Here is a 13,553-nt window from a genome sequence, read left to right on the forward strand (position 1 = left end):
CGGTTGTTGTTGTTGTCCCAGACCTCTCCCTGGTGTTTTGTTTTCCCTGCTCCTTAGCAGGTTTGCCTATGTGTATGCCAGGCTTTTCTTTCATGTAGGGTAGCGTTTAAAAACAGCACAAATTTGGTTTCATTTGTGGGCCTGCAGAGTTGTGTGTCTGAGTGGTGGTCATCAGATCTTTCTTAGGTGCTTGGGTAGCCAAGATATCCGTTATTAAGAGCTGTAAGGCATTCCTCTGTTGGAAGCAGCTTTTGCTTGAGTTGTGGGTGTACCAGCGAGGCTCGCTGTCCCCAGACACACTTCACTTATATCCCACTGCTGGTGGTCTCAGCAGCAGGCACTGCTCTGCGCTTGCACTGGGAGCAGTGTTTGGCTCTTTGGGAACCCCTCTCCTGAGCAGCATCGGGTAATTCCTGCAGGCTCCCTTCAGGAGCTGTTAGTGAGGCAGGATCACAGCTGTGTGATCTCTGTGCCGTAGTGAGAGTTGGCCCCAGGTGAAGCTTGTTGGTACTCTGCAGTGAGCGCCCCAAATAATCGAGATCTTGTTCTGCACGGGGTAATGCTTGGACTGCTATAGGAGTGCAGACAGCGTCATCAGATCTCTCCAGAAGCTTTAGGAAATAAGATTTCAATATTAGGCCTATTCACATCTGATTCACTACCAAAAACTGTGAGTAGAGCTCAGCTCCAGAGCCTCCTCCCTGGAAGCCGTGTTTCTGCTCCTGATTCGTGCCGTGGGTCTCAGCGTGAGCCCCAGCTCTGACGTGTGCTCTGTGCACCACCAGCACAGCTGCAGGTTGGCCCTCCAGGATGCCTGCGGGTTCACTTGCTGCCAGCTCCTTGAAGCATCAGTGTTAGCCATTTGATGTTACACCCTGCTCGTATTTACACCTTTATGTTTTTGGAAGCAATTGCTAATAGCTAGGTGAAGAACTGCTGCTTTGCACCAAATTGGTTAAAGTCTCTAGTTTTATGGCCATGTTTACTTAGACTGCATATACAGAATTTGTGCTGTAAAGGCTTTAGAGCATCTGCCAACTCACTTCAGTGCTCAGTTTTATTCTTTGTCAAATAAAGGTTTTGAAATCTGCCCTGCCAAAGCTGTACTGAAGCACTTATCAATACTGCTAGAATTTCTGCTGTTACTTTCTCTGAACTGCTAGAAACAAAACCTGACCCCCCCCAGCTGATGAATACTTTTATCAAGTTGTTCTGAGCCCGGTGATCTAAATCTTTGCATTCCACAGAGCCTTGCTTTGAGCGAATGGCTGTGTGCTGCCGGATTAGACAGTGATTTTGGCTTTTCAGAAGCAGGATTTACATTAGAGAAAATCTGGGTGGAGTTGAGTATCTTAGTTAAAATTAAATACAAGAGCGATTGCTGTCTAGAAGCTGTCTTCTGTTTCAGTGTGTGTCCCCTGCTTTGTGCACGCATCCTTGGCCCAGCCTTTACCAACCCCTTCACCAGGCTCTCCTCTGGCCAGCAGAGTGGGAGTGCGTGTCTTTATTTGTGTGGTAGGCACAAACACTTTTTGGCTGGAGTAGGGGTAAGGATGTAATGCCGAGAGCTGCCCAGGTTTCGGAGCAGCTAAGTGAATGGACTCTGTGCTCAAATCGGGCTCTTTACGCTCTCTTCAGTCATAAGAGCTCTGCACTAAGCTGTCACCTCAGCTTGGCAGAATGATTTCCCTACGAAGTGGTGACCACCCTGGGTCCGCTGAGCATGTTCTGGGTATTTCCTGCATGCCCTGTGGTTACATACTGAACAATTGCTGAGAGGATAACCATTTCCTGAGAGACTGAGGGGATCTCCTGGGCCTCTCTGTGCGTACTCCTGTACATGAGGCTGCAGGCAAGCTCAGAGGCGATGAGCACTGACATAATACTTGGCAGTCTCTGGGCACGGAGCGGTCTGGCAGGAGGGGATGTTTCCTGGCAGAGTGGAGCTGTGCTGTTATTGTGACAATCTCTGCTGCGTTGCTCGTTGTGCTTGACTTTCTGTGTGGACACTTGGGCTCAAGGACTGCTAACCTTGTGCCTCCAAGAGATGTTCCTTCTTTCTCCCTCTGTCCTCACCCCCTTGCTGTCTCCTTTCCTCAGAAGTAGCAATATTTCACTTGGTTAAGTTTTCTTTCAGACACTATGCCATTAATGATCAAACGAAGGAACACATCCCTGGGGTTTCTTCACCAGACTGGGACTGACTGCCACATGGCTCCACAGAAATCAAACATTAATTCAAAGAGGCCTTTTGCAATCCTCTCTTGGAGACCAGCTTGGGAAATAGGGTCAGTTTGGTGTACATTGTTCCCTTCTGAAGCGTTCAACAGATTTCTTCCTGCACTGTGTAGATGTAGCTTAGTTGGTGATCCAAATGTACAGTGGTTTGGGTTACTCCTTGACTGATGCTTTTTAGCTTAAGACTTTTACAAACTCACGTAAGGAACTTGAGGGAATCAATTCTCAGGAATCCTACAGCTGGTTGCATTTGTGTCATTTACTGTTCTGGGCTGAACGTACTGCAGTTGTCCTTGCAGGTGGCTGAAGGGGAGCGTGCTTGTGTCATCAGGAAATGGGATGTGGTTCTGCCCAAAGTAATACACACTTGATTCTTTTTTTGATTTTTTTTTTTTTTTTTAAATATTGAGGGTCTGTTTATCAACAAAATTGATGTGTAAAATAAATTTGATATTTAAAAAAATAAACACTTTATGATAATCTTGTCTGATTGGTCTGTAAGTTGGCAAAGGGTGTGAGGAGCAGCTTGAGGTCCCTTGGGATGTTTGGCACAGAGCAGAGGAGGGTGAGGGGAAGCCCCATGGCGTCCCACTGTCCCTCACAGGGAGTGGAGGAGTGGAGGGGCAGTTCTGAGCTCTGCTCTCTGCTGGCAGCGACAACAGGGCCTGAGGGGACTGCATGGGGCTGCTTGGGGGGGTGAGGGGGGGGGGGGGGAGGTGGGGGGTTAGGGGCAGGCTGTGCCCCAGAGGACAGCAGGCACAGCACAGCCCCACACTGGAACCATAAGGTTTGGGGTTGAGCAGTGTTGTGTGCAGCCAGGGGTTGAGCTCAGGGATCCGTGTGGACCTAACTTCCAACTCGGCGTGTTCTGTGACTCAGATGATGAGCACGGGCTTTATCCCTCCAACCAGTGACACCAGGACCCCCGGCAGCCTCAGGAGCTGCCCCACGGGACACGGGCTGCCCCCCAGCCTGGCTCCGGGAGCTGCACTCCCTGTCACACACACAGCTCCGTCCCCTCACAGCTGCATGCATTCCTTGCGGCACTCAGAGCACAGTGTGACTCCATCCAGAGAGTAGGGGACAGATTTAAGGAGGAGAGGTGTGGACATTCCCCTTCCCCCTCCTTCCTGCTCCCCTTCCCTTGCACACCTTCAGACAAGAGCTGACTGCTGCCCTGCTCCCACTCAGCCATTCCCCCTGTCCCCCCGCCACTGCATGCCATGCCATGGCCACAGTGCTTCCATGCCCAGACAGCAGGGCAACACAGAACCATAGAATGGCTGGGTTAGAACGGACCAGTCCCAAGCTCTGCTGCGGGCTTGCTGCCCCCACCAGCTCAGGCTGCCCAGGGCCCCAGCCACGGCCTTGGGCACCCCCAGAGATGGAGCACCCACAGCTCTGGGCAGCAGAGCCAGGGGACACTGCCCTCTGACTAAAGAATTTCATCCTAACCTCTAACCCAGATCTCCCCTCTTTCAGTTGCAGCCACTCCTCCCTGTACTGTCACTATCTGCCAGCCTCCTTTGCCAGGCTCTTCTGATCAATCTATCTAAAGCAACCCTTCTTGTTATTATCCACATCCCTCGCAGAGTTCAGTTCCATTTCAGCCTTGGCTTTCCTGGTCCCATCTCTACATGTCCAGATAGCACCCCCATATTCTTCTCAGGCCATCCATCCCTGCTTCCACTGACAATATGTTTCTTCCTTCCCCCCATTTGATCAGCAGGTCAAACCAGCCATGCTGGTTTCCTCTCTCCTCTGCTTCATTTCTTATATGTGGGAACAGAAAGGCATCCTGTAAGAGCTGCCAGCTCTATTCTACTCCTCCATCCCTACGACAGCTTCCCAGTGGGACAACTGTTGAAAATGCCTTGAAAGAGGATCTTTCTGTTCCCAAGGTGATGACCTTTGCTTCTGTAGCCTCAGACTGACCAAGCGAACTGCTTCTCAGCCCCTTTGCTTGAGCTGCCCAGAGGCGCCCAGGCTGTGGTTGCCAGGCCTGGTATCCTGAGCTGCTGCACACACACAAAGTGCAGGCAGAGCTGCTCCATGAAGCCTATGGCCGCTGCAGCTTCCCTGGGGAGCGGGGGCCAAGACCAGTGAGTGGGATGAGGGCTCTCTTTCCATTTCCACCTGTGAAAGATGTGGCAGCTGCTGTGAGGAACCATTCTCCACAAAGCTGCTTCTGCTTTTCCCTCAGGTGATACAGAAGAGCACGAGCAAGCCACGAACCAAAGCTGTTCTGCTGTGTCTCGTCCTCTCATTGGCCAGCAGCAGTTCCGGCTCGTCCCCGGCCTCTCATCCCAAGCCCGTCACCCGCCTGTCGATCTCAATCCCTCATCCCAATCGCAATCCCACATCCCCGATCCCAATCCCATCCCCTATGGCAACACAGCACCCCGAGCCCCCCCCCCCCCCCCCGCCGCCCCGCCCCGCCCCGCCCCGCCCCCGGCCTCTCATTGGTTAGGGGCACTTCCGGTCCGTTCGTGCCTCTCATTGGTCAGCTGCGGTTCCGGCCCACGAGCGGCGTTCCTCAGACGGCGGCTCCGCGTTCAGCCCGCAGTGCCCAACCGTGCAGCAACCCGCATCTCAGGATGGGCTGCAGCTGCGCCCCAGTGCCTTCATTACAGAGAGGAGAATGGAGCGCAGCGGGGCATCTTTCCTCCTGGCATTTCCCACTGTCTGCATGTTGGCTGTGCCATGCGAGCGTCACGATGTGTTGAACGTCAGAGTGTGCGCGGCGGCACGTGGCTGTGTGCAGTGTTTGCACGTGAATGTGCGTTTTGCACGAGTGTTGGCACGTGACTGCATGCTCACAGGTGTGCAAAGGGGTTTGCACACGTGTGTGTGTGCGTGAACACGGCTGTGTGCATCGAGGTCTTTGCACAAGGCTGTGTGGTTTTGCACACATTTGCGTGCACGTGGATGCAGTGTGCACACAGGGCTGTGCAAGGATGTGCTTGCATGTGTGTGTGAACGCACAGCTGTGTGTGCAGGGAAGTCTTTGCACGTGGTGCGTGGTTCTGCACACTATGTGCACACAGCTCTGTGTGCAAGGGAGCAGCGGAGGTTCCTGGGAACAGATTTCTGGGAGAGGTGGAACTCACACGAGAGTGCTGGAGAGCACAGGGCCGGCAGGCACAGCTCCGCAGCACTGCACTGTGCCCAGCAGGATGCACAGCCTGCAGGATGGCACTGACGGAACCAGGACACGGCGCCACACCAGGCGCTGCAAAGGAAACACACACTTCCTCGACGGCACAGCCGGCTGCACGCCTCCTGGGTGTCCTCGCCTCTTTCCTCGAGACGGACTCGAGGCTTTCCTCTGCTGGCTGCAACGTCCATGCCCGGTAGCTGCCCTGAGCTCCTCCTCGGCACAACAACGAGCGCTTTCCCTTCCTCCAGAGAGATGTTTGTCCTCATTATGGCTGTGGACTCCTCCATGGGCGCTGGCTGACGAAGTGCATCTCTGCTGGAGGTGCAGCACACCCAGCAGCTGCTCTTTCCTCCTGCCAGCACAGATGCTGAGCTTTTGGCTGCACCGCAGTCTCTCGTCACCTTTGCTTTGCCATCAAACTGAATCCTATTTCTTTGCTGTTCTGCTGGTTGGTTTCAGTTCTTTTTGTTTCTGTTTATTGTCTCTTTCTTCATTGGGTCACATTGGTTTGCTTTCCTTTGTTCACTTGGTTTCGTTTTCTTTACTGCTCTTTTGCTTTTCTCTCCAATGTTTGTTGCCCTTGTATATTGCTGCCTTTACTTCTTTTTTGTATTTCTCTTTTTTTTTGTGTTTGCTTTGGATTTTTTTATTTGTTCTTTTTTTGTATTTTTTGTATTTTATTATTGTTTTTCCTTTTAATCTTTTTTTTTTGTCTTACTGTGTCCTCCCTGGAGGATCGTAAACCTGTATGCAATGGTGTAGCGACCTTGTCAGGCCCAGTAACGCGGTGTGCTGCCATCAGCCAGTCTCTTAATAATGGTTTTCGTCCTGGTGTTGTATTTTTATGGTATCATAGGTTGTATTTCAAAGGGGTTTGTCTCAGGTGGAGCTTTGAGATCCAACTTTGAAGCTTTGTTTTCTGAATCACCCAGGTCCATTGATTTAGGAGCCTGGGTATTTTCTAATGCAGTGTTCTGGACTTGTTTTATAAGGGGAAGTCAAGCTTGATTTCTTTCCTGCTAATATGCCGAGTTGCTGCTTTTGTTCTCTAAGGTATTGTTTGAAAGCTCTGCTTGATTGAAGGCAATTAGTGATGGCCATGGCACAGTGGACGTGGCCAGCTGTCGCTCTTTTGTGATCAAAATGTCTTTATCTAATCCATGGAAATAACCGGATGAGAGGGGGAATGAAGCAGGAGAGACACCAGGCACAGAAAACTGGATTGGTTAAAAGGACAATTTGAGTTGGGACTGTGTAAGGATGGGGTTGTGGCAACTCATAAAAACTGGGATTGAGAGTAACAAGGTTCTTCTTCAGAGATGCTCACCTTGAGCTGTAAGTCTCAAGAACTGCAAATAAATGAGGGTGAAGGACAGACTGATCCACTGAAAGCAGAAGTCACAGCTTGAGCCGAGAATGTTGGAGGGGCAGCGGCACGATTCCTTCAGCACAAGGTGACAGGAGTGCCACTGCTGCAACGGTTTCTGGAGCCCTGGGTGGGAGCCTGCAGGTGCTGGCCATCAGAGCCCTGCCCCAAAGCGTCCGGCTGCCAGCAGTGGGTGAGTTCACTGGGACTGTGGGGATGGGAGGTGCTAACCAGTGAGCCTTCAGTTTCCACTCCTAAATTCAGGCTTGGAAGCACGCTAAAAATGGGAAATAGATCTGGTGTAGGAAGGGGATGTCCTCAGCCAAGGTCGTGGAAAACTGGAGGAAAATGGATGAAACTGCAGATCTACCAACAAAAAGGAAAGCACATGGCGCTTCCCACAGCGGGTTTGTGGGAAGGTCAGCCTCCCTGTGTTTATATTTCAGCCATCGTTCTCCATGCTGGAGAGGCTTTACCCATTGCACGTGCATGGACAACTTGTGCTATAGCATCCTTGATCCAGACCCCATTTCCGTACGGCATCTCTTTCTTAATGGCCCGTGGTGTCACGGGGGCCCCGAACTGCAAATAACGCCCTAGTGGTGTCACTGTAAAAGTTTGCCAAGCGAAGCTCTGGTTGCTCCATCCCTGGAGCTGTTCAAGGCCAGGCTGGGCAGCATGACCCAGTGGGAGGCATCCCTGCCCAGGGCATTGGGGTTGAGCTTCTAAGTTCTGTACCGTCCCTTCCAGCCCAACCCATTTCGCTGTTCTGCATTCCTGTGATGCAATCCCCCACCCTGGTGCAGTGCACCACAAGCGGAGCAGCCCGCGGGGAGCCTCTGCCCGGCATCCCAGAGCTGTGAGGTCGCGGTGCCCTGTGCTCTGCTGTGCTGAGCTCTCAATGCCTGGCTGTGACGCCGTGCCGCAGGCTTTGCTCTGTGTGACTCACTGTGGCTGTGGCGGTGGTGGTGGAAGCATGGTGCAAGTGTGGGGGGCCATGACCCCTGCCCGCCTTGTCTTCCTCTTCCTCCTCATGGCCGTGTGCTTCAGGGAGATGTGTGCTGCTCCGTGGCGAGCACCGGGAGCAGGTGGGTGGGCAGAGACGGGACCAAAACTGAGCAGCAGTGGGGCGAGAAGTCGGGCTGTGTCCCCACGGCCCTGTGCTGCTCTTCCCTGGGGCTGCCTTCCGGGGCAGGGGTTGGGGGTTTGGGCAGGGGGTGACAGGCTGCACCACAGGAGCCGGGCAGGAGCCCGTGGCAGCGCTGCTCCCCAGGCCTGGCTCCAGCCGTGCCGCCAGGTCGGGCCGTGGCTCTGCTGCTTGCTGGCTGGAGCACAGCCTTTATCCTGGGAGGGAGGCGTCCTGGGGAGAGCTCAGAAAATGTGTGCTGGAGACACACGAGCGTTTTCTGCCCCAGGCTTGTGGTACTCCCCATAGATGACTCCCAGCTTCCAACACAGAGCCCCAGCCCACAGCCCAGAGGAGGAGACAGATGTGCTTTCCTCCAGGGCTTCGGTGCAGCCTTCCTTTGTGTGCATCAGAGCCCTCCCAGTAAGAAAGCCCCGAGGGGCTGCATCTTCTTCCGTGCGGTCCGTGAGGGATGCGGCACGTGGCCTGGAGGGAGTCTTGTGTGCCCTGCCAGGTGCCAGCCTGCAGCTCATCCTGACTGCTCTGCAACTTTGGAAATCGGGACCCTAGTCCTTCTCCCAGCCTGTCCCACGACCCACATCCAGTTATGCGGGGGTAGGAGATCACGCCGTGCAGTGGGTCCTTCTCTCGTCTGTTCTTGATTCTAGATGATGAGCTCGGTGCTCTCTTTCTGGATGACCTCCTGGATCCAGATTTCACACCTGCGCCCAAGGCACAACCCAGAGGTAAGTTGTGTCTGTTTCCTAGAAGGCAGAAACACTCATGCCCTCGTAGTTTACTCGGGTGCAAGGTCTTCCAGGTCTGTCTGTGCCTTGAAGGGCTTGCACAGATGAGCCTTGAGTGTTTCTTTACTTGGAGAGCTGCCACACTTTGGTGGGAAGGTCACCACTGCCCCTCTTCAGCTGAGAGAGCCCAGAGCTTCATATTTGGGCTGTGCCATTCCCTGACCCACCGCCAGATCTTACAGGTCTGCCAGTGTTACAGAGGAGGCCCCCATGTGCAGTGGAAGCTCTCCTCACCTGTGTCTGATCACACTTGTGCCTGCAGGCCCTGCTGGCGAATCAGAACAGAATCCTGTCCATGAACCTGAGGGGAATGCTGGAGGTAAGTCACCAGGCTTTGTTTCCTTGATATTTGTTCATGTGTGGCTGGGATAGTTCAGTAAGGGTTGTGCTTTTCACCGGCCAGTGGGTTCTTCTCCACGGGAAGCATGGGGTGTTGTTGTTTCCTGGGTGCTCTGTGCTCTCGGCGTCGTGTTGGCTTTGCCTCTGTATCTCAGAGGTCTACCAGTGAGACAATTGGAAGCAGCTGAATGCTGTTCTGGGAAGTCTCTGAGAATTGTTTCCCGTGGCCTGGGGAAAGTATTTTGAAAGCTGTGGAATACCAGCCGTCAGGTCACCGGGCCTCTCTGCAGCTTTGGAACTTTTGCCCCATGCCGTTCATTGAGCCCCTTCCATCACTGCATGTCAGTAAGGAAGAGAGGTGGGCACATGCCATGGGAATGTCTCTCAGCTGTCCTTGATTCCAGCCGTGTCTCCAGGCAGCGGCTGACCAAAGCCCAGGTTCAATCCGCTCGCTGAGACGCGGGGCGATCCCACAGCTGAGTCCCTGAGAGCTGTTAGTTTTCATTCAGGCTTTAATTTTCTTTCCGAGTGCCGTGTGACTTCCTGCTTCCTCTGTGGAAGAGAAGGGAAGGTTCAGGTCAGGCTGTGTGCAGAGTGCAGTGCCTGCCTTGCAAAGCCGTCTTTGCTGGCCGCTCCAGCCCTGAGCTGCTCCCGGTGCCTTGTGCAGAGCCAGCGGGCACCATGCAGTCGAGCTGAGGGCTGAGCTCCAGGAGGGCGTTCCTCTGGGCAGCCCCACGCGGTGTAAGTTCTGTAGGATCGCGGTGCCCCTGCGTGTACCTGGGAACTGTTTCCAAGGTGCTCCTGTGTGGAAGGGAGAGAGCAGTGTCATGAAGAAATCCCCTGCTTTAATTGCATCCCGCGTCGTTCCGATTGGGAGGATGTTTAATTAGAATTGCTCTGTGCTGCGTTTGTTTGCAGATGTGAGTGGAGGAGGTGATCCAGCTTCCCCTCTGAGCTCTGAGACCGAATACCCATGGATGGCATGGGTAAGTCACGGCTCTGTAATTCCTTGGAGAGCTCTCACTGCCTTCTTCGGTGCCATTTCATGGCACTGCTTCCCCCGTACGCTCCGCTGTTCAGCGATGCTGTTGTGCACGACTGAAACTTTTCACGGGTTGCAGAAGTGCCCCAGGGAGGGCTTTGCTCAGTCGCTGGTTCGTTCCTGCGCTGGAGCCCAGGTGGATGCCCAGGGGTGGTGGTTTGTTTTACCGATGGTGTTGACTCAGCGCTGGTCTTCAAAACCTTGTGCTCATGGCATTTAACTTCATGTGTTCCATGCAGGTCTGGAAAGGGGAAAGGATGAATCCAACAGAGGAAAATTCTCCCAGGGGTCTTACCATCCGTGAGAGCTGCTGAAGGAAATGGACGTGGCAGCTCGTGGTGGGTATACTTCAGTCTGTTCACTGTGAGACTCGGGAAGCTGAGGCCTGATGTCCATGTGCAGGAGGGCATTGCTCAGAGCCGTGCTGCAGTGGTGTTCCATGCGATGCCTTGCAGGCACTGGGGAGCACCAGAGATGGTCTGCTGCCACTTCTGCATCCAGCCGAGACCCAGGGGCAGCTGTTCCCCCAGCACGACCATTACTTGTCAGAGCTGCTTTGTGGAGACCCAGATGGCTGCAAATGTCAAGTGCGGCGATTCTGTTAATACAAAGCCCTCCCTGCAGCTGGGCTAGTTCAAGGCAGGATGAGCATCCCGACAGGGATGGCTGCCTTTGCTAATGCTGGAAACCATATGCAGATGTCGATTCTGGAGGTGTTCCTGTTGGAGCTTGAATTTCAGCCTGCAAGGTGCCTGGCTGTGATGGTGGAATGTGATGGTTGGTGATGCTCACAGCACAGCGTGTGAGTGCTTTGCTTAGGAGTTGATTCCTCAGGAGGTGTGAGAGGGTAGGCACCCTGCAATTCGTGGGAGTGCCCAAATGCCCGTGGCAGCAGAGGAGGTCGCAGGTGGATTTGGGGGGCGGAGGCCAGCAGACTTGGCCTGAGCTCGAGGTTGGGTCAGCTCAGGTGTGCGATGTGAGAACACATCTCATCCGACTGTCCTATGTCTTTCTAAAGGGACGAACACAGGCAGCGCAAACCACTGGCATGCCAGGAGATTTCTGTCCAGTGTCACCAGAGTCACTGGGTGCCAGCAGGCGCTTCCTGCCTGCTCTCGCACATCAGGTCAGCAGCCGAACCCGAGCGTGTGAGCGCAGAGCACGTGTTGTAAAAGAGGCCAGGAGCAGCTCTCTGAAAATGGCTGAGCTCAGCGGGGTGTGGGGAGTTGTGCCAGCCGTGTGCCAGAGAAGGCCTGTGTGATGCTGCTCACCTCTCACCGCTCCCAGTTCCCATAGGGCTGTGAGCTTTGTCCTTTTGGGAACGAAGCGGCCCGAGGGCAATGAGGTGAAGGTAAGGTGGGACGTTGTCGTTTCTTCCAGGGCTGAATGCAGGGAAAAGCACAAAGGCTGCTGTTGGCAGATCTGTGCGGCAGCGCCACGTGGCAGTGATGGTGCTGCTCTCAGCTGTGCTGCTGTCTGCGCTGGTGCTGGCCTGCATCACTGTGTCGCAGACGTGGAACAAATGCCTGTGAGTTGTCTTTTTCCCCCAACCATTTCATTGCTGCATTTGGCAATGAAGTATTTGTGGTGCCAGGATCCTGGGCAGCCGAATCAGCTGCTGGCAGTACGCTGTCACGATTTATGTCGCAAGGTCTTCCAAGTTTGCCCTTATTTCCTGTCAGTGAGTAGGGCTTTCTGAAACTCATTTTCAGTGTGTGCAAGAGGGGAGAGAGAGCAGCAGAGCGAGCTCATCCTGACACCGGCTGGGAGGGAGTTCCAGCTGGAGATGAAGTGGAGAGTGGAGAGGCAACGAGAGAGATCCTTGCCCAAGCAAACAAGAACCTCAGCAATAGTTTCAGTCCGTTCCGTTCTGCCATCCCAGAGGCCAGAGGTGTTCAGACTCGTCTGGAAGACCTGGAGCGTGAACTCCAAGCCATGAAAAAGGTCCGTGGGAACAGTGGTGAGTGCTGCTTCCTGTCAGAGGATGGCCCTGAAAGTGAGAGCGGAGGATCAGTGGCAGAGCATTTGCCCTTCACCCTCTGTTCCCCAGGACGAGTTCGAAGATTCTTAGCTCGCCACAGCTACCGTCCTTCTGAGGGTTCTAATGAGGACCCAGAAAGCGAGCTTCCTCTGACCGCCGGACAGCACGTTTATGTCTTTGGAGATGTGGATGAGGACGGCTGGTTTCTGGGAGAGCTGACGGATGGCACGAGAGGGCTGGTCCCTTCCAGTTTGGTTACAGAGGTTTCAGATGATGAGCTGGACACAACGATGCCTCCCGAGCTCTGTGATTTCCTGCTGGAAACGGATGATTGTGTCGATGCAAAGAGTCCATAATGCAGCAACATCCTGTCACAATTCTTGCCTCACTCCATCTGCAAGTGGTGATGTCTGTACCAGGTCACAGGCACTGTGTGTCCTCCAGGCACTCCTCGCTCATGGGCTGCACACCCACCTGTAGCTGCAGCGTGAAGTTGTGCATGGCCCAGATTAAGCCGTTGTCACCACATCACCATTCTTGTCACGTTGCTGTTGTCACTGCACTGCTGATCTCCCACACAGTGTGAGGGACTTCCACTACGGTGCAGCCCGGTGATGGACACAGCCACCAATGGGCTGGGTGACACCAGTGCTGTGGGGTTAAGAGACAGCATGCTGCTGTTGCAAACCAGGCAGAGTAGGGCCGGCATCAGGGGCACTAGAGCCTCCTTGGCCATGCAGCTGCCAGAACCAAAAGGTTCTGCCCAGATCCCTCAGACACATTTCCTGCTGCTGCTTCCTTTGCTTTACCCAAACAGGGCCCAGTGCTGTCCCAAAATGACAACAGCTGGAAAGTGTCACACATACTCCTCTTCGCTGTCACTGTCTGACAGGACAAGCTGAAGCTATGTGAGCAGATTGCTCAGGATGTTCACACCTGCGTGTCACCATGACCATGACATTCCACTGAGAGCAGCTCTGATGTCTACCTGTGCTCTAGGACTGCCCAGTCTGGAAAAGCCTTTTGAATTATATGGGCGTGAAAGATGTCACTTTGCACTAGGAGAGTTAGCAGAACACACTGGATCCAGGAATAGAACAGCTGGCTATTTCTCTGGACAGTTGGACCAAGTAAATATAGGGTGGATGTCATGAGCAGTGTCAGCAAACCCTGTGGCACTGCCTGAATGCAGGAGGAAAGGCCGGGTCCTGGCCCATGCCACAGCCGGCAGCAGCCCCGGGGCTGCCTGCATATCCCAAACACAGCGGCGTGCCCAAGAGGACGGAAACGCCCCCAGGACGGGGCCGCAGCTGCCAGCCTGGCCTCCCGTTCCGTGTTGGAAACACTGCACCCCGCCGGAGTCGGGGCCAGAACCCAGCTCAGCCTGAGCCGGGCCGCAGGGAGGAGGGAGTGGGTTGGGTGCTGGGGGGAAGGGATCCCCGTGGTTGCAACCTCTACAGCTGTCCACCTCGGGAAAGGCAGAGAGGAACAAAAC

The sequence above is a fragment of the Lagopus muta genome, chromosome 21 (assembly GCF_023343835.1).
Source record: "Lagopus muta isolate bLagMut1 chromosome 21, bLagMut1 primary, whole genome shotgun sequence".
Classification (NCBI taxonomy): domain Eukaryota; kingdom Metazoa; phylum Chordata; class Aves; order Galliformes; family Phasianidae; genus Lagopus; species Lagopus muta.